The sequence below is a fragment of the Acomys minous genome (assembly GCF_964271855.1).
Source record: "Acomys minous genome assembly, chromosome: 9".
NCBI classification, from domain to species: Eukaryota; Metazoa; Chordata; class Mammalia; order Rodentia; family Muridae; genus Acomys; species Acomys minous.
In genome coordinates this window covers 12,413,901-12,435,185 of record NC_140490.1, presented here as the reverse complement: position 1 = coordinate 12,435,185, position 21,285 = coordinate 12,413,901, and the positions used below count along the sequence as shown (strand labels likewise).

At 40.8% G+C, this 21,285-nt stretch overlaps 1 long non-coding RNA gene across 3 annotated transcripts in view; it reads left to right on the top strand.

Annotated features, from left to right (window-relative positions):
* The window catches only part of LOC311605965, a 307,310-nt gene that overhangs the window by 176,431 nt on the left and 109,594 nt on the right, over nucleotides 1–21,285 (top strand). For all 3 annotated transcript variants that reach the window (XR_014782127.1, XR_014782128.1, XR_014782129.1), the window contains 2 exons: nucleotides 14,937–15,071; nucleotides 19,992–20,075. This is a non-coding gene — a long non-coding RNA (uncharacterized lncRNA). The remainder of the gene's footprint in view (nucleotides 1–14,936; nucleotides 15,072–19,991; nucleotides 20,076–21,285) is intronic.

Genomic DNA, 21,285 nt, shown 5'->3' with positions numbered 1-21,285 from the left:
TCTGAGCGAGGGCCCTTCAGAAAATGGCCACCTGCTCTATTTGTGACTGACACCTGGAGCCATGACAAGGCCTCCTCCAGGTGGAAGCTCTTTCTGGTTATGCCTACACGTGGCTCTTCTTAAACACTTCGGTAAATGCTACAAATTTTCTAGAGGGCAGTAGATGAGAGTGTTGAGATAGCCAAGCTGGCAAGGTGTTGAATTTGGCATTCCCCAGTGTGCTGACTGTACTGGTCTGGGCTAAGGTCCTGTTCTGACTGCTTCTTAGCGTGTCTGTAATTCTTAGAGGCCTGCCTGGGCTTTTCTGTGCCTGGAGACACTGTCCTCTTAGGTTTCACAGAGAGTCGTTTCTTTTTAACATTAAGATGTGTCAGCCTAGCATCTTAGAGGGTATTGGTTAAATTACAAATGGGTGCCATTTCCACTCTTAAGCCCAGATTTGTTAGCTTGTGTTTGTGCTTCAGTGGCTTCTAGACGTTGTTGAGCCCTGCAACAAATTCAAGGAGACTATGGGAAAACATGCTTCATTATGAGACAGTCTGATGGAGTGGAATCTGCCTAAATAAAACCAGCATCCAGCCTTTCTCGGCAGGAGAGTCAGTGCCCTGTGTCTGGAGGGAGGGCTGCTGGGAAGTCCCAGGTAGCACTTTTTCTGTCCCTGGCTTTGCTGCTTGTTCCTGGGACTGTGGTAAGAACTTTCTTCCGGCCCCTAATCCTGAAACTGTATGCATTTGCATTAGAAATTCTGATGTGTTTTTAATATAAGAACAATTTCTAATAGGTACCTAATCATACACACACACACACACACACACACACACACACACATTTTTCATATATATCAACATAGGAATCATTTTATTTTTGTAGGTGAGTATCTGAATTCAGACAGGTCAAATGGCTTCCTTAAGATCACATTTCAGAGAGCTGAATTTTATTTTAAAGGTTTATTGCTCTTTCTGTCTTTGGGCATGTGGATAGAATTGAATCTACCAAATAGAACCTCGTTAGACATCAAGATAGAAACTTCACAGAGATGTTCAGATAGGAGAGTTGTTGCACACTGATACATTTAAAAAACTCTACTTTAACATGGGAGAATTTTTGTCTAGTTGTGGTGCAGATCTTCAGAAATCAAAACTAGGTCAATACACCCCCCCCCATCTAATAATCACTGTATTCAATTGCATACTTCTGTTTAATTGTGAATCAATTCCTTTATTCATTGAAAAGCTATTTAGCAATTAGTATGTGACTGGCCATCTCCCAGAAACGTTGGACAAAGTGATAACTAAGACAAACATGCTGCATTGCAAATGTATGGTTTGCTTGGGAATTCAGATAAGAAATCTAAGTTTATGACTGTGAAGTACATTTGTGTTTGGGGGACATATGACAGTGGGAGCTAAGGTGGCAGAGAGACCTATAGGACATCTCTTTCTTCATGTATTCTCTCTATGGCAAGCCAAGACAGACTAAACTGTATGCAAAAGAAGACCCTGGATTTCCTTTGAGGAACTGGAAGACCAAACTGGATGAAGACAAAAGGAATGGAAAGAGAAACATGAAAGGAATTATTCAGAGGACAGGGAACATCTCTTATCCCAGAGGGTATCCAGGAGGAACATGTGGAGGCCGTAGTTTGGCCTGCCTGGAGTGACTGTTACTCACAAAGCTACACATTGCCTAACTCAGGGCAGCCACACAGCGCCTGAATTTTCCCTTGGTGAGGATTTCCCCACCTCTATGTGTGCATCTTGCAGGGTTGGCTTGAGTCTTGATAAGACTGATGCTCTCAGCTAATTATTGAGTTGATCTGCGGGCAAGGCTGGGGCCTCCTCAGTTGCTGGATTGCTATTTGAGTTTGTTTGTTTGTTCTTTTGAGTCAGTGTTTCCATGTGTAACCCTGCCTGTCCTGGAACTCACTTGGTAGACCAGGCTGACCTCAGACTCAGAGATCTGCCTGCCTCTGCCTCCAGGGTGCTGGGATTAAAGGTGTGTGCCACCACCACCCAGATTATTATTTCATTTTGGATGGCCATTAGTAGGTTTCATTCTTGCTTTGATTATAGAAAATGTGCCTCATTTCCTTCTCTTGGTTTACCTTGTCCAAATTTGATGTGTGGGTTCTGTTTTTTTCTTATTATATTTTGTTTTGTTTTGTTGTTATCTTTTAGACTCCTGCTCTTTTCTAATGAGAGACAGAAAGGGGGTGGACCCAAAGGGGGAGGGAAGGTGGGAGAAACTGGAAGGTGTAGAGGGAGAGGAAATTGTAATAAGGATATATTGTATAAGAAAAGATTCAACTTTTAATAAAAGAGGAAAATTACCATAAAACTAAAGTTGTATTTCAGCAAGAAGACAGTTTGTATGCTGGTCAATGATATAAGAAGAATAAATACAAAATTTTCTTTAACATTACTTAGAGTTTACATTTAGGAAGACCACCCTTATTGTAACTAAAATCTAAAGTATATTTAGAGTTTATGCATTTTATAACTTTATTCACGATTCAATCCTGTATGACCTGGGACACTATTCAGTTGAATGGTTTGTAGTAAGGCATATTTCTCAGTGAATATGATTCAACCTTGGGATTAGGTATTCAGTGTCAATGGGAAGAAATTATGAGAAATACTATCTGTGGTCAGTCATAAATTCTGTATCTGGTTGTTTTTTAACAAAGATAACCCCTTGAATATAGGTGCTGTACGCACAGATAATGAACTAAAGAGATAGAAAAGGGCTCTGCCAGCTGGGCTCATGGTAGGGTGCATGGCTCTTGTGCTGAATTCACTTAGCTATGATTGGGACTAATTGAGCAACTGAAACCCATCAACTATTTATTATTCCACACTTAGAGGCAGACATCTGGATTGGTCAGATTCTAGGACATTAGGTAGAGCTATAAGGCCAGTGACAGAGTGGTCAAAGCAAGCAAAGATCCATGTGGTCTTTTGGGTTGTACTTTTAGATACCCTTCCTCCTAAGAATTAAGATGAGAAATCTTTTGGTTTCTGTTTCTCTGAAGATAGCCTAGCCTTCTATACTTTCTGTATGTTATTATCTACTCTTAATGATCTCTTTTTCCAGAATAACTAGTGAAAATATACTAACTAAAATATTTGAGAAAGACCCAGGGTCAGCATATGAAAGCTTATGTGAAGTTCTCCAGGTCTTCATTTGTTTTTGTTTTTGTTTTTTTTCTGGACAGTAACTATGCCTTAACATAGTAAGGTGACCTGTGATTGAGGTATGGGTTTTGTGGTAGAGGTTTATTAACAGAATTGTTCTAGGTTCCACCAGCTCCTTTAGCTTTAGGAGAGAGATCATGTGGCACATGTGGAAGAGCCAGACTTTTTATATCTTAGGATCTAGGCCCTAATAAATTAAGCATGTTCTTTATAATACATTCTGGCCAAGACATTGCTCCCTGGAAAGTAGACTCAATGTGGTTCTTGTATTCTAGGGTCTCTGACCTACTTGTAATATAATCTTTTTTGTTTTAAGCTAAACTACATTAATAACTACCATCCATGGCTTTACTTTTTCTACATGAAATAGCAACTGCCTCCTGCTAAATATAAACTTTATTAGACAAAATAATTTAGGGCAGCATTTTAAGAACTATTAGTACCAGGCACACCTAAGTGATTTGTATTGACTCAGTAGCAGTAGCTTTAGTCTCAGGTGACACATTTGAAATTTTTACTAGCACTTTTTAATGATGTGCTTTCACTGTGCTGGCTGGTTCAGTTTGCAAAGATTGGCCTGACCTTATTGACTCTTCAGTGGCCAGTACCAAGTTCACAGGCTCAGAGATTCCAAGTTATACATAGAGAATCAAAGTCAAAGTCATTTTGTATGTGCATATGTAAGCATGTATGTACCTATGTGAGACAGTGTGTATATGTGTGTGAATGTATGTATGTTTATGCATGTATATATATGTGTGTGTGTGTGTGTGTGTGTATGTATGAGTATGTCTGTTGTGCATTCATTTGCATATGGAGGCCAAATGCCACACTCAAGTGCCTTTCTTGATAATTCTCCACCTTACCTTTTGAGTCAGTGTCTCTTTCTGACCCAGGAGTCAGTCCATTAAGCTAGAGTAATTGGTTAGTCATCCCTAGGTCTCTAGGTATCTTTCTCTCTCTGGCTCTACCATGTAGAATTACAGGCATGGGCCACAGTGGTTTGCTTTTTACAAGGATGCTGAGGATATGAACTCAGATTCTCATGCTTGAGTGGCAAGCACTTTGCTGACTAGGCTATCTTCCCAGCCCTCAATATGACTTTTCAGAAGGATGAGTCTTTAAAACTATATGCTTTTATTTCAGGTAAACAGGCTAAAACAAACAAACAAACAAACAAACAACCCAAAACAAAACCTCAGAAGAAATGTTATCTAATAGGAAAATTTGCGTAATGGTAAAGGACATTGAAAAGGTGGATATCACTGTACGTTATTAAAGCATCTTATGAATATCAATTTTCATCCCAGTTATTGAAGTACCCTGAGTAAGTCTTGGAGGGACAAGGAACAGACCTCTGAATACATACCTAGTTGCATAATCTATGAAAATAAGAACCTGAATAGACAGATGAGATGCCTACAGAGAAGGAAGCAGTCAAACCATAATCATGAAAGGAGTCTTGGGAATTTGTCTGAAGTCCAGATAACCACTTGGTGGATAATCTTGAAGCTGGCTCTATAGCAAATGCAATGGAGTCCCCATAAGGTGTCAATTTCCTGCTGACTAGTGAGTATCAAAGGGATTATGTCCCTCTTGTAGATGACAGTAAGAGCAATGCCAGGCCATTGCTTAGTAGACTGGATATCATAAAAGGAAGAGCATGATAGAGGTGGAAAAGTAGGGTAGGATCACTGTTAAGATACCAGGATTGAAGGTGTTTGTTACATGGTTATGATGATAGAATCAAAAGTGATGATTACACAGTTGTGATGAAGGGGTAGAAAGTGGTGTGTGCAGATTTATCATGATGGAGTCCAAGATGGTGAACAAGACAGAACCAAGACTGAGTTATTTAATGTGGTTTAGAAATCTATTGAATCTGTCGGTATTTCCTTGCAGTTGAACACTTGCCTAACATCTGTTGAGGCCCTGGGTTCAATTGCCAGCATTGGGAAAAAAAGAAATAAAAAAAGAAAAATATGCTGAATACATCTAATAGTTCAGATTAACTACTCTAGGGAAAAGAGATACAAAATGGATTAAGACTGAAGCAGACAAAATTTTCACCTACTTGGTGTTCTTGTGCAATTAGTCCAAAGATAAATTTCAAAAAGACAGAAAATACATATTATTACTTTTTGTCACTATTTTGTCTATTCTCGTACTCCCTTTATTCATTTTAAATTAATTTTAATTAACAGATAATAACTGTGCATGCTTAAGAGGGTACTTCATGATGATTCGATACATGCATATATTGTATTATAATAAAATCATGATATTTAACATAGTCATCATCTCATTATTTGCCACTTCTTTGTAGGAGGCACATTAAAAACCTTCCCTTTTAGTTAGTTTTAAACAAAATTTATTATGAAAAGACATAAAGAAAGCCATAGATAAAATACCCATAATCCTAACTTCAACCCAATTGTACCAATTAAAGTTATAGAGTCCTGTATTCATTCCATCTCATTCCTCAAAAGGGGTTTGCCTTTCCAGTAGTTTTTAAATGAACTTATAAGGACACATCAATATACCTGTGTATTTTTGTGAATTTTTTTTCTACTACTAGTTAATATGCTTCAGACAGATGCCCAAAGTCAGTATATATATAAAAGTCGGTGTTTATTTTAATAGTTGTCATGTAGCCAATAATATGAATTTACCACAATACGTAAAGATAGTTCCTTCTCTGTAGGTGCTTAGACTGTTACTGGCTTTTGTTAGAGGTAGTTATCAGCATCTTTAACCTGTACTGCAGAAGATCCTAAATGATTCCAGAACACAGGACCAAACCTAGAGGTGGAGTTTGAGGAATGGGATCAGTGAAGGAACTGCGTTGGAAAGGAAGCTGCATAGCAGACATCTGAGGCACAAGGGACAATTCCTTCCCATCGCCTCACACGAGCAATCAGTAAGTTACCTCAGAATCATCTATTAGGTCCCTTCTCTGCAAATGGGTCCTTGTTTCTGATAGAAGGATACCTCATGTATGTGGTGATATCTTTGTCCCTTGGAGAAACCTTGGTGGCAGTGGTAAGGGCTTCTTCTCTTAATGCAATTTCTTAGTTGAAGAAGACCCTGGTTCAGCCAAAAGCTAGACACTGAGCAAAGTGCTTGATCACACACTATGATTCCAGAATTGGGAGGCAGAATCAGGAAATTTGAGGAGTTTGAGGCTAGCCTGGGCTACATAGCAAGTTCAAGGTCAGCCCAAGATACACAGTGCACTTTGCTCCCCAGTAAAGATAAAAACTGAAATGATTTTTGAAATGAAATGTCTTCTGAAGGAGACAGAACAAAGAAATACATTAAATGTTTTTTAAAAAACTTGGAAAAATTTGCTGTAGTAACTACAAACATTTGGATTTCCATTAGGCTAGAGGCTTATGAAAAATGTCGTTTTCTGGAACGTGAGGGTCAATTCTTGCTGATTTTCTTCTTTCCAAGTGTCTCTTAATAGTCGGTAGCCTGTAGCAAAAACCAAGCTTCAGAACTCCAGAAACTGCTTGTACCTCGCAATATGGCAGCCCATCCACTCCCCAGCTGATTATTCTCCACAGGAAAGACACACGTTTGATAGATTTTTCATTTCAGACTTTAAAGGCATTTTCAGAAGAAAATGGTACAATTTTATTGCAGAAAAAAATATGGAGTAGCACTCTGAACATCTTAAAAATAAAAGCTAAGCTGTTGTCACTAATATACCAGTTTTGGCTGATTCTTTATGTCCAGTGTGCTTCGGGTTATTCTGGCACTACCCCATCCCTCCTGCATGGTATCCCCTTCTGTAGCTTTTAACATTTACCTGGCAAGAAAATATCCATTCCTTCAGGGAGTCATCAAGGGCATCTATAAATCCATCAGATACTCTGGGCTGAAGCTTGCTCAGTACTTTCTTTATACACTGCCTTCATTTGTGTTTTGTTGGTTTTTTTTTATCCAATTATATATATATTTTTTCAATTTTTCCTTATAAGTTAGTCTAGATTCCCTTGTGATGTTTCACAGATCTGTAATGGAGAATATGTTTGGTAAATGTTCATCCCTTTACAGCATAGCATTAAAAGTTATTTAAGGCAAAGAAAATAGTTGGGTTCAAACACACACACACACACACACACACACACACATCATCTTTACTTGTACTGCAGAAGATCCAAAATAAGAGAGAGAGAGAGAGAGAGAGAGAGAGAGAGAGAGAGAGAGAGAGACAGAGACAGAGACAGAGACAGAGACAGAGAGACAGAGACAGAGACAGAGACAGAGACAGACACAGAGTGACAGAGAGAGCCAGAGCCAGAGAGACAGACAGAGACAGAGACAGAGAGAGGAGAGCCAGAGGAGAGAGAGAGAGAGAGAGAGAGAGAGAGAGAGAGAGAGAGAGAGAGAGAGAGAGAGAGAGAGCGCCTACCACAAACTTCATGTATGGGAAAGGTGCTGAGGCTAGCTAGCAAGTCCATCTGGACAGGAGCTTAATGTTCATGAAAGAGCTCCAGTTTAGGCTTTGACATCTACAATGTGTGTACCCTTAATGTCACAAAGAAACACTGTGAAGGGTAAAGAAGATACAGCTTATGAGACTTGTACTATTACAAGACTCTAGAGAACACTGGATCTGTTTTGTAATAAAACTGTAATCATCTTATGGCCAGTGAAATTAACTGTATGGGTCTGTGCTTCCAAAAGCAGCTTTATGGAGGCGTCACTGAACAGTGCGTTGCATGTATTTAAAACGCAAGGGTTCACAAGTGTGATATACATCTATACTTATGAGCCAATCCCAATTAAGAAAAATCATCCAGCAATCACATTGAAGGCTACCACTCTACACGGTTTTATGTTCCTTCTGTAATCTCTTCTGTCTGCACTTTTTGCCTCTTCCTCGGGTACCTGGGGTGTGCTTTCAGCCAGCATGCATCACTTTCTTTGCACTTTTACTGTGTTACACTGTTTACTGGTGGATCTGGACATGCTCCACTCTTGCTGTTGCCTGTGTTCTTTCAATCTGGATGATTACTAAAATAATCCACAACGTGACAGGTATTGTTAGCATTTTCCACTTAATTACTTAGAATTTTTCCATCTGGTGTGATCATTTGAGTTCTTCTGAATTTTTAGCTATTGGAAAAATAATTGCCATGGGTATTATGTACAGCGTTCGCAATGACCTGTGCCTTTCACCTACTCTGGGTAAATCCATAGGGTTAAAATGGATAACTCATATGGTCGGCAACAAAGTTTCTTTTAACATTTTCTAAAGTGGCCATTCTATTTTATACTCTCAGTGACAGAGTATGGGAGCTCTAATTGTCACACACCACTCAGTAGAATCAGTTTTTCTTGTTATTTTAATACACATATAGTATTTTTCATTTAGTCTCTCAGTGGCCTCTCATTGGTCTCATGCACTCCATTTCTGCTTTGTTCTTATTTTATCATTGTTATTTTCTGGATATTTTTAACACATAGAGGTTATCTTTAAACCATGGCATTTTTTCCCACTTATCTATTTTATTGGTGAGATTTCCCACTGAGGATTTTTTTATTTGGTTCATTGAGCTTCTCATTTATGGAAAGTTCCAGTTTGATTATTTTAAGCATTTCTATATCTTATTAGATTCCTCTTTTACATACTATGTTGACTCCCTTATTTCATTTAGCTGTTTATTTGTGTTCCCTTTTAATTCATTCAGGAGTTTGTGTCCTGTTTTAAAATTTCATTAAACGTGGTTACAGTTATTTTTTGAAACACTGCTGTGGGATTTCAGTTAGTCCATTTTCACAAGAATTCATTACTGCAGACTTTGTAATGTTTGGAGTAATCATGCAACCTTAATTTCTTATGTTTGTTTTGTTTCTGCATTAAGAGTTGAAAATTTTGGCTCATTTTATTAGTTTGGAATTTTATCATTATATTCTTTTAACTGAAATAATTGCATTGTACTATGGTTGAGAGGATGTTCATCACCAGTAGACTTAGATATAGCTCAGTAAATACGGCTCTGATGCACATGCTTAGGGCACCAGGTATAAGGCATGGTCCCCATAAAAAGTTGGAAGTAGAATATTAACTTCAGAAGCAACCACGAATGATTCAGTGCCTGGTATACAAATGCAGTAATAGCCAGTTAAAAAAATAATCTCTCAACTCCAATAGCTTACAGGTAACAAAGAACAGAGGTAGTTCATTGTGAACTATGGCATTAGTTACTAATGGGAGGAATGGAAAGAAAGCATTTTGAGTAAGAATATTGGTCTGGTTTTGTTTCTGTTGCTGTGACAATACACTGACAGAACCACAGTGGGAATTAAAGAGTTTATAATGATAGGTTATAGCCCATCATCGAGGGAAGCCAAAGCAGGGGCATGAAGCAAAAACTGCAGAAGAAAGCTACTGACTGGTGTGTTTCATCTGCTTCTCTCAGCCACCTTTCGTATATGGTCCAAGCCAACTTGCCTAGGGAGGGCACTGTTCACAGTTGGATGGGCCCTTGTGCATCATTTAGCAATTTAAAAAATGCCTGCAGACATGGCTATCAGCCAGTGTGATCAGGAGATTTTTCAGTTGAGGTTTCCTCTTTTTGGAGGCATCAAGTTGGCAATAAAGATCAGCCATCACGACACGGCATTGATATTAGAGCAACAGAGAGAAGTGAAGGGGGAAGAGCAAATAGAAAGGACTAGCAGGATATTCTTAGAATAAATCAAGGTTAGAGATTATTTTTGATATAGAGACTTACAGTTAGGAAGGAAAAACAAAGCAAAACAACAAGAACAACAAACAAGTGAAGGAGGTGAAACACAGCCAGAATGAGATAGAATTATGGGGAGAGTTTATGGGTGATAGATAAGAGAAATAGAGAAGACAATAGAAAGAGCACAGAAAATAGATGGAATACTCTTAAAACCAATGGTAACAATGGTAAAACCAAAACAACCCTATTAAGCACTACTTATGCATGAGGAGATATTTGTTTAAACTTTATATCTTTGTATGTTCTCTTTTTCACTCATAATTTTGCTTTCCTTTGGACTGATTTTCTTTGCAATTCTCTTTTTACTTCCATTGTTGGCTTCCTAGATATGATTTCTCACTTTGGTGCTTGCTTTAGAGTTTATGGCTCAGATCATTAACAATTTTATCTGGTTGCTTGTTATATATCTTATTTTCATATTATAGAGATTATTGAATTTTTTCAGGGATGATTTTATTTGACTTGATAATATTTGATATTTCTAAAACTTTGAGAGGCATCTATTGTGCAAGTGTATGGGGGGAAATGTCATGTGATATTTTGATGCATAATTATCGGGTAAAAATCAAATTAGGGCAATTAGAATATCTATTATTTTAAACATTTATTGTTTGTGGTGGATCATTCAAAATAGTCCCTCATCTATTTTCAAATATAAGCTGTGTTATTACTAATCATATTACTGTACTGTGCAGTAGAATACCAAAACTTATTCTTCCTATTTCACTGTAATGAGGTCTTGGTTATAAGTTCTGTCAGGTCAGACCACAGCAATGCTTTGTCTTGGTTTAGCTGTTTCTTGTTGCTGTTTGCTAAGCTTTTTATTGTGACTGTATTTAGTGTCATGAGGTTTTCTAGTATGGCAAACAGGAGCAGGAACTTTGCCCAGCTCTGCATGAAGCTGAGTATTTCCAATCATTCAGAGTCATTTTTCCACCCTAAAGTGTTTTTCTCACAAGCACATCCTCATCAGTTCTGAGACAGCTCCTCCATAGTGACTGTTGGAGGACCTCCAGGGTTTCATCTTTGCACAGCTGTCTTCTCTTCAACATCCTACTCTGCAAAGTCTAGTTGTTTTGGAATCCCTAGACTCAGTTCAAGACCCTTGACACTGACAAGACCTGCGTTTCCTCTAATCTGCAGTATAACTCAGATACAGCAGAAGATGTATGATGAGACAGCTCTAGGTCCCCCATCTTCACCGCACAACCACGCCATCTTCCACTTTTCTTGATGGCCAGTGTTTGGTTCACTGTCTTAAGTAGTGTTTCTCTACGTTAGCTGCTTCACATGAGAGAGAAAAGCCTTATATGTTACCCACATCTTCACTGGGAAGGAGTAAGTGCACTCAAGAATGTTTGTATCCATCCAAGGTCTAGTTTGTGCCAAAGTGAAGGTAACAACACATTCTAAACATTGTATCCTTAAACCATTTATTAAAGCCTCCTCTTTGAAAACAGGAAATGTATGTTTATTTATGTAGATTCACTAAGTGTAGAGGTAGAAGTGTGGCCAACACACAGTGAATCCATGCACTTAAAAGATGAACTGATCAGAGGGAACTGAGTCCTACAATTGGAGCTGGGTGCAAATAGGCCAAGTGATGAATTAGCACTCCAGGGCAAAATGGGAAGTGCTGTTGAGAGCATCCTCTACTTTATTCCTGGCATCTTCTTGGAGTTCATCGTAACAACACCAAAGAACCAGGAGGGTCCAATGCAATCCCGTGAGTTACAGTATTATACATTGAGTGAGCATTTGTATGTTCTCCAAAAGAAACAAAGAGTGCTCAACTTAAATACGTTTTGACACTTGGTCTATATTCTTTTAAACAAGTGTGGTTTTTCCCACTTTGTGCGTAGTCACCCTTCCAAGCAGAGTGGAGGCAGGTACTGCTGAGTGTGACTCATGCCTCTGGCACTTATGCCCTCAGTGAAGGCAGCATGTTTTGTCTCTCTGATATTTTATTTCCTGTTCTGCATAATGAAGGTCATCATATCTAAATTGTTGGGGGTGGTTTGCTTAAGGAGACTCAGAGCACAGAGTTCCTAGTGTGTAGCCAGGCATTGCATGATGCATTTGCCTTAATCAGGATTCTCCACGGAATGCAAACCAATAAAATGTGTATGGAATTGGCTCACATGATGATGGAGTCTGGCCAGTCCAAAATCTGCATATGGTCTGGCAAGCTAGAGACCCAGGAAAAGCTGATGTTGCATTGAAGCTCAAAGGCTGGAGGACTCCTTGCTTGGGGGGTGGTTCTTCTTCTATTGTTCGGGGTCTTAATTGAGTGCGTAAAGCCTACGCCCGTTGTGGAGGGAAATCAGTTTTTACTTAAATTATACCCAAATACATGCTGATTCATCAAAAATTCCTCACAGGAGCATCTACATTAATGCTTACCTAGACACCATAGCAAGGCAAGCCTATGAAGAGCTTACCCAGCAGAGTGCTTATGCATGTTAGTTCGCTCAGCTCATCAGCTTTTATAGTAGGTGTTATTTTCCCAGATTTGTAGCATGGAAACAAAAGCTTAGAAAGATGAATTCTTGATGCCACTTGATGAGCTGGGGTGGTTGGGTAGGGGAGGCTCCCCTTTTCTGAGGAATATGGGAGAAGGGGTAGAGGAAGAGGGAGGGAGTGTGGGACTGGTAGGAGAGAAAGGAAGGGACTATGACCAGGATGTAAAGTGAATAAGCAAATAAATTAATTTTAAAAGGATGATGAAAATTGGGCAGGACTGTCATTTTAACTCACAGTCATCTGAAGAGGTTACAATGTATTTCAGCACAGTGTTTTATATGCAGCAGATGCTCAGTCCTTAAGGTGAATAGCTTTCAATCCTTCTCTTCTTACTAATCCAGGAGCAACTAAATGGTTAGGTCTAGGTCTCTGTGGTCTTTTTTGCTGTTGTTGTTGATGTTTGCCTAAGTGAATAGTACACAGCAGTCACTCAGTAAATTGATGTCAGAGTGCAGTTGGAGATACTATTTTGAGCCTCTTGTTGCATTAAATGGTGTTTTTCTTCAGTGATGATTTTGTATAAGTATCAGAAGCCTTTTAAAAGTAAACAAAGCCAGGTATGCTCAGGATTCAGCCATCAAAAATGTGTTTTTTTTTTTTAATTTCTGGGCATTCTCCCAAAGGACTTTTATACTAATACAGAGGTGACAGCTCACCTGTTTTCATTGCTGCTCTATTCACAATAGTTAGGAATGGAAAAAACAGCCTTAATGTCTAACAACTGGTGAACGAATAATGACAATTTGATAATTAAACACAAAAGAATTTTATTCAGAAAAAAAGAATTTTATTCAGTTATAAAGAAAAATGAAATTTACAGTTAGATGGATGGAACTGAGCAATATCCTACTGGGTAAGATAACTCAGACCCAGAAAGATAAATGCCACATGTTCTCTTTGATAAGTAAATCTGAAGGAAGCATAGGATAAATTGAATCTCCATGGATTCGAGTCCAGCTTCTCCAGCGCACCTTTGCTGAAGTGGGCTGACTCCTCTGTCACCTGCAGCTGCTTGAGTGGATAGCCTCCAAGAACATGATGTCAAGGCAGTCAGTTGGGCTGGGTTGGATTTAGGGACTTGGGGATTGCAGGAAAAGAGAGTTGACCCTGCCCAAGTGGTACTGATGTGCAGTCCCTGAGAAACAGTGTGTGTGTATGTGTGTTTGTGTGTGTGTGTGCCTGTCTGTCTGTCTGTCTGTCTGCATTTGTAACAGTGGGGTGATGTACTAATGTTTAGCCAGAAGGGAGTTAGAAATCCTGGCTCCTCTGTTCTAGAAAGTGGCTGCCCATTCCTTTTTATGAGGCATTGCTGAAAGCAGGTTCACCCTCATTAATCACAGTAATAGCAATAAGCAGGCAATTAAGTTTTCCTAAGGATGGATGTGAGATTTCTTGGCTTTTTTCAGAGCTGTGGTGGCTGTTGGGGTTTATGGCAGGGAGATGGTGCTTTGAGCTTGGGTCAAAGCTCATTTTCTGGTTCAAACAGATAACGACATGCCCAACATTGTCCAATTTTATCTTCTCAGAGAGGCCATCCACAGGCCTGCTGGATAGTAAATTCAGCATTCTGGAGAACACACTCTCTTCATTTCCCTGATGCCAAGGCTTTGTTGAGTAGGTGTAGCCTGCCTTGAGGTCCCTAACAAAGGATGATATTCACTAGCTAGTTTCTCACCCAGAAGCCCTGAGGATTGCTCCATTACCAGAATATGGCCCCTGAATAATATTCTGAGGAAAATAAAAACCAGTCATGATGTATCAACAATTGAAAGCCAGCGCTGTGATGAGCTTTGTCATTTGAATAGCCAACTCTGAACCTACCTGACAGGATCCCTGCAAGGCTGTTCTAGCAGAGAGCAGGTGTTTTGTTGGAGTTCTCACTTGCTTCAGGTCACAGTATGCAGATTCCAGCCACACCAGTTGGTACCTTTGCTCAGGAGCCCACATGGCATAGTGTCTTCTTCATTTCAAATGCTGGCTTCCTTCTGGGTGTGCACATCAGTCGCTAATTGAGAACACGGTCTGGCAAGATGTCTCCATATTCCTTAAAGGTTCTTCCAGGAGCTGGGTTCTCTTATTCCCTCTGTCCGTCCTCCATTTTTCTGCTTTCTGTCTCTCATCTCTCTCCTTTTTTTGTACATGTGTTGTAATTACATGTGTGGGTGTGTGGAAGCCAAAGATTGACAAAGTGATGTCTTCCTCAATTTCAACTCCACTTTATTTTTGGAGACAACATTTGTTACTTAACCAAGAGCTCATTGTTTTGGCTAGACTGGTTGGCCACTGAGCTCCCAGGATCCTCCTGTCTTTGCTCCCTAGCACTTCGATTAGGCATACACCGCAATACTCAGCATTTATGTGGGTGTTAGAGGTCAGAACTCAGGTCACGTCTCCCTAGTCCATTTCTGCTGATTATGAAGATCATCTGCTAAAATGCTTGCCTTAACCTCTACAGGTCCCTCAAGTGTGACAGTGAGCCCTGCATCACCAGTGATCCCAGTGGCACCAAGCACCTACTACTCTCTGGTCCCCCACGCCTGTTGTACTGACATGGACAGAGCAGCACAGTGAGAGGCTGCTGAATACCTTGGTAAGTTTTTCAAAATGTTACTTACCTAACTTTTTCTATGCTTGATAACTTCCAATAATCTTTGTCAATTCAGGATGTAGCAAGAGTAATCTTTTCTGAATCACAGGAGACAGAACTAGTTTGTGTCCCATGTTTAAGAGATGAGAATAAGTAAGGGCACATTTAGGGGTTCACAAATAGAAAACCGAGAGGTCCTTAGATGACAACACAGTTTCCTGAAGGTAGCTCACATTTCCTGTATTGTTATCCTCCTAGCTCCTTAGCATACCACCCAAGTGCATCTGCAGGGAGGTTCTCTAAGCAAAATTCCAAGAAGAAAAGGAAAGGAGGACATGACCATGCATCTAAGTGGAGAAAAATAGCTCTGTGCTTTAGTGTTTAGGTCTTGATTAGCCTGGTATTTTCCTTAATTAACAGACAAGCTAATGACAGGTTGTTACCTAACAATGGGGCTGCAAAACAGGCACACATGTTTTCCTTAGTATGTGATGAGGCCTAGAGGTGCTTAGATGCAGATTGGTTGTGAAATCAGGACTCACAGATTAGTTAAAAACGTAGTAAAGAAGGCAGAGGGGAAGAAAAGAAATGTAAATGCTCCCCATAGATTAGAGGGGGGGCTGCGTGGATGTGTAAGACGAAACTAACTTCTAGCCCTAAAAGATAAAGCTAGTGTGCAACCTGTTTTGATATGATGATTTGCAACAAATGTGGGCTGTATGTTTGTGTACATGTGAGTGTGCACAGGTGTATATGCACATGTGTGTACATATGTAAAACCACCCATGTGGATGTGTATATCTAGGGGTCAGAGGGGACAATTAGAGTGTTGTTGCTCAGTTACTACCCACTTTTCTTTTTAAATCGGTACAGGAGATGTCACTGTCCTGGAATGTGCTAAATATGCTAGGTGGCTGGACAGTGAGGCCCAGGAAGTCTTCTGCCTTGGCCTCTGCAGTACTGGGATTACAGGTGCATGCCACCACACTGAGACGTTTTTTAAAAAATATGTGGTTTGGGAATTGAATTTAAGTACTTGTGTGTACATAATAAGCACTTTACCAACTGAGCCACCTCCCCAGGCCGTGTGTGTGTGTGTGTGTGTGTGTGTGTGTGTGTGTGTGTGTGTGTTTCTGTATATGAACTGGCCTAGAAGTTCTTATGAATCCCAGACTGGCCTCATAGTCGTAGTTATTCTCCTGCCTCAAGTTCTAGAGTTGAGTGATTACAGCTGTGAGCCACCATGCCCAACTGACAAGTTTTGTTTCTGAAATATTTTCTCTGGGAAGCCATGTGCTATAGGATGCAGTTTCAAGGAAAATGAGTTTATTTTCTAACATCATTTAGATGATAGAAATTAATTCCTTCTCAATTTGGATGTGAATTAGAAAAAGTATAGTCATATATGCATGTATATACATATATTATAGTGCATATAGGTTATAATTATAAAAATATAAATTATATATTTATTTAAATAGAAATTATATATATGCATATCATATATATTTACTAAAGGGTCCCTGGAGACATTCTTTTTTTTTTCTTGGTAATATAGTTTTTATTAGTGCAGTTCTGTTCAAGCTTCTGGGGCCAACCATCCCAGGACTGAGTCCTTGAAATCTATGAATGAAGCAAATCTTTCCTCCTGCTTGTGTCATTTCCACCATGATTGATATTGCATGCATGTATGTGTTTTATATAAATATATGCATATATTCTTAAATATAACCTGTTGAGGCTATATAAAGGTTTTATATGTATGTTTTTGGGGCTGATCAATTGCCATTGGACAACTGCTTGTGTTCTTTCCTGGAGACACTCTTATAGCATGGTAAATTAATAGAAATGAAGATTTTTTTCAAAGAAACTTTTTATTGATTCTTTGAGAATCTCCTATCATGCACCTCAGGCCCATTCATCTTCCTGACCCTTTATATCTGCCCTCTGCCCTTGCAACCTCCTCCCCCCCCAATAAAAATGCATACAAACAAACAAATAAACAAAAGTAAACAAAACAAAACAAAGCATAAAAAGCATTTTTTTGGTGGAAGCTATACTGTGTCACAGTATGTCCTGCAGTATACACTTCTGTCCACACATCTTCACTTGCAAATATTCATTGCGATAAGTCATTGGTCTGGTTTGAGGTCTCTTGCTTCTGTGACACCATCAATTTGGATGGTCACTGGTACTCCTCCCAGTTATCCTGTCGTTGCTCTGTGTCCTGGAAATACTGCAGTTTGGGATCAGCAAGATAAGCAATTTCATATGCTCTAACAGTTCACAGATGATGTAGATTTTTTTTGGGGGGGGGTGGGCCAACTCAAAGCCCTGGATTTGGGCCTGGGTGGCAGCTGAGCTGGTCCGCCTGCAAGCTTTCCCTTATCTGCACCACTAGGGCAAGCTCTTCAGCACTGCTCTGGCAGGCCACTCAATGCCACCATGGGCATGGAAGCAGGGTCATCTCTCCTGCCCTCATGCCTTTGAGGCCAACATACCCACACCTACACCTCCAAAGCCAACTCCACTGTGCTGCCCAGTCCAGGCATGCAGCCCACTCTCCCAAGTGCTGCAGTGGGCATGGAGTTGGGCCAGATCTCCTGCTCTCACAACCTCAGGGCTGGCTGGCTCATCTGTGCCTTTGCCATCAGAGCTCACTCCACTGTGTTGCCCAGGTGAGGTGCAGGGCCAGCTCAAGGGTCAGGGATAGCTTTCCTGCTCTTATGACTTTGGGGCCAGCTCTCCTGGCTAATGACTACCACAAGTGGTGAGGGGCAAAGTGGGGGAGAGCATCACCCCCATGCCTACCCCACCTCACAGCAGATGAGTCGTGGGTCCAGTTCTCCTGTGCTCACACCCATGGGGTTGACTCATCTGCACACCTTCCACCAGGGCTGGCTCTGATGTACTGTTTGGGCAAAGTGCAGGGGCCACTCTGCAGGGGACACTCTCCGGAGTGCTACGTACACCGGCCACCACACGGACAGTTCTCTGGCCCTAATGACTTTGGGGCCAGCTTTCCTGACTGCAGGAGGTGGTAAGGGATGGAGGTGGGCATCACATCCATATCCATGTCACCCCATGGCAGAGGAAGTGGAGTCAGCTCTCCAACACTCATGTGCTTATGACCAGATCACCTGCGTCCCCATCACCAGGGCCAGCGGCACTGTGCTGCTGGGCGAGGTACAGGGCCCATTTTTCAGGGAGCTCCCACTGGTGAAAGGTGGGACCAGCTTTCTAGTGTGCCCAAGCTATTGAGGGGCAGGGTCACTTTTACACAGTCTCTGGACACCCACATGGTCACTGTTGGCTACCCAGACCAGGGAAGTCCCCATGATCTCTAGTGGTAATAAGAGCCACAAACATTGACACTGATCCCTGCTGTTGCATAGCCATGAACCCAGTCACAGCCCTCAGTGGCAGCATGGGTTAAGACTTTACCACAGCCTCAGTTGGCAAGGTTGGCTACTTACAACAGGCTACTGCTCTCCACGGTCGTGTCTCCAGTTCCATCTCTCTTCATAATGCTCAAACTGTTCCACTTCTCTTTCACCTGCCTACCACACGCTTGCACATTGTAGCAGAGCTCCCATTGCAGGAAGGCCTCTAGGTGACCTCATCTGTCCCTACTGTGTGGTGTGGTGGCTAATTGGGCTTTTAATTTTCTACATGTGGCATGGCGGCAGGCGGAACTGTGGACATCTTCTCCCTTCTGCACCACATTTCATGGTGGCAGGTGGGGATCTCAGGGTCTGTGGCCCACCCATGCTGTGTGGCTGAAAGCAGTTCTGTATTCCTGCCCATGCCCATGCCGGGTGGCCTGGTGCCTGGCAAGTCTCTTTAGATTTGAGGTTTTAAGTAGCTGTGACCTAAGAGAGCTATAGTGCTGTTGGCACATTGACAGATATCTTTTGTTTTCTCTACAGATTTTGCTCAGATTTTATGGGCAAATCATAGTGTAATGTGACTACGGAAGGAGTGTAACAAGCTTTGGCAGGCTGGAAGAGTCTTTTTCAGATATATTGCCTACTATTAGGGAAAAACCAAAGAGCGGTGTTAGAGACTGGGCTGATGTATTTTGATGCTAATTACTGCTTGTTGTCTCTGTGACCCATCTTTACCTTGCCTAGAGCCTAACTTATTTGATCAATAAAAGGCCACCATACCTGGGCAGGGCAAATGGGATAACGTTCCAGGGCTTGAGGAGACAGGAAGAATCTTGGGAGAGAGAGATCGGAGGAGAGGAGAGGAGAGGAGAGGAGAAGAAGGTTGTGCCATCATGGATTAGGTGGAAGAAAAGCACATGACTGGCATGGATGGAGTATTTGGCCCAGATGAAGAACATTAGCAAGTATATGGGGTTATGGATTGAAGGTAGCTTGACAGACATTATTAGAGCAGATGGTATGAGACTGGGACAGGGGTTCCATACCTGCCCCACTATGGAAAGTAGTTAGGGGACTAATATCTGCCCTTCTCCAGGTTAACTGAGGCTATTTTAGAATATAACAGGTGTCTGTGTCTTGATTGATTGCTGGAGGGTTAGAAAATACTGCTGTAATAATTATAGGCCTGATAATAGGTCATACTGGTAAATTAACTGCAACAGAGGTGAGACCAAGGGAATGTTGTTTCTATATTTCAAAAAGATGAGGCACACTCGGTTGAATTCACATTTGCACACATAGAAAAGGTGGAAGGAGAAATAATCAGGACTCTATCCAGGAAGCTGAATCCTGGTTTTTCACCATCACGTGGCCCACATGAAACAGATCAGTGAACAGAAGGGAGCTTTGGAAAATAAGTGGTACCACCGATTTGAAGATGCTGGATGAGTTGTAAATGCTATTATTATGGGCATGGCATGTTGAGAAGAACTGGCACCATTGTTCTTACCATTTTCTTTTAATGCTCTAACAGGTGTGCAATATGTATCTGAATGGACCTAGTATGAGGGGAATCTTCCTCCAAAAATCGCATCTGTGGTCTTTTTACACAGATTAGGTAGGTGTGCTGTTATATTTTGCATGTTACAGATGTTCAAGAAAGAGGCAAGAGTATGGTTCTCTAGCATTAAAGATTGACTGGTCTACAGGAAGGATTGCAACTTGTATCAGAAAACCAGAATAATTTCTTTCCCTGACCTGTGAGCATATAACTTGTTTCTACAAGAACCTGTGGGCTGGAGAAGATTGGTACAGGGGATGGAGATACTATGATTAGGAGAGCCACAGAGACCTAAAGAAAGGAAGACATCTGGTTTGCATGAACATACACCAACAAGGGAGAAACTTCTGTCTGAAGCAGGAAGTAGTTGCATGTTACTAACATCCAGAAGAGCATGAGTAGTGTGAATGTGGGTTAGTTATGCAGCTTTCTGTGACTCTTATTTGGTAAGTGAACACAGAGAATGTTTACAACTTGACAACACTTTAGAACAAATCCTTAAAATGTGTGCAAACAGAGCGACAGACCTTGTTCAAGACCTCAGTCTCTCTTTGTCCACTAATTGCTTGCCATGAAACATTTCTTCTTCTTCAACTTTTATTTCATACTGTGACCCTTGGTATACCTCCTGCATATAAATCTGGTCATGCCAACCCCAAATCTAATTGTTTCTTTCCTGTAGTTTTACCAGAATTATGCATAAAGTTTTTTCAAGGCAGTTAAAGAACACATTTTACCTCTTCTGTATTGTGATGTGAGACTTAGAGCATTTTGCACTAACCTCGAAATTAGGCAATGATGTGCTTAAAATCTCTCTGCCCAGAGTGGGCCAAAGAACTAAAAAACAGTAGAGAGAAATGCTGTGTTTCTTCTAGAAGGTGATAGTTCTCTTACTTTCCTTGCTTCTTAAAGGATGTCAGACCTCATTCTGCTCCTGGTCCAACAGAATGTGTTCATGTTGCATGAAGATACTTCCAGATGCTGGAGTCTCTCCTTCTTGTTTGCCTTTCCTCTCTGTCTCTCTGACCCTCTCCCTGTCTCTGTCTCTCTGTGTCTCTCCCACTGTCTTAGTCTCCATCTCTTCATCTCTCCCATCACTTTCTCCACGCTGCTCCTTCTGCCTTTCCCCGTATGTGGTGTACATATGTCTTAGCATATATTAATGGGAGGATATGGCTCATTCTGAGAGTGTGGGTACTTGCTATAGAGAGTGAGAGTACTAGGAAATGCAGAAGCTCCTGCCACTCTTCTTTCTGCTTTTTTTTTC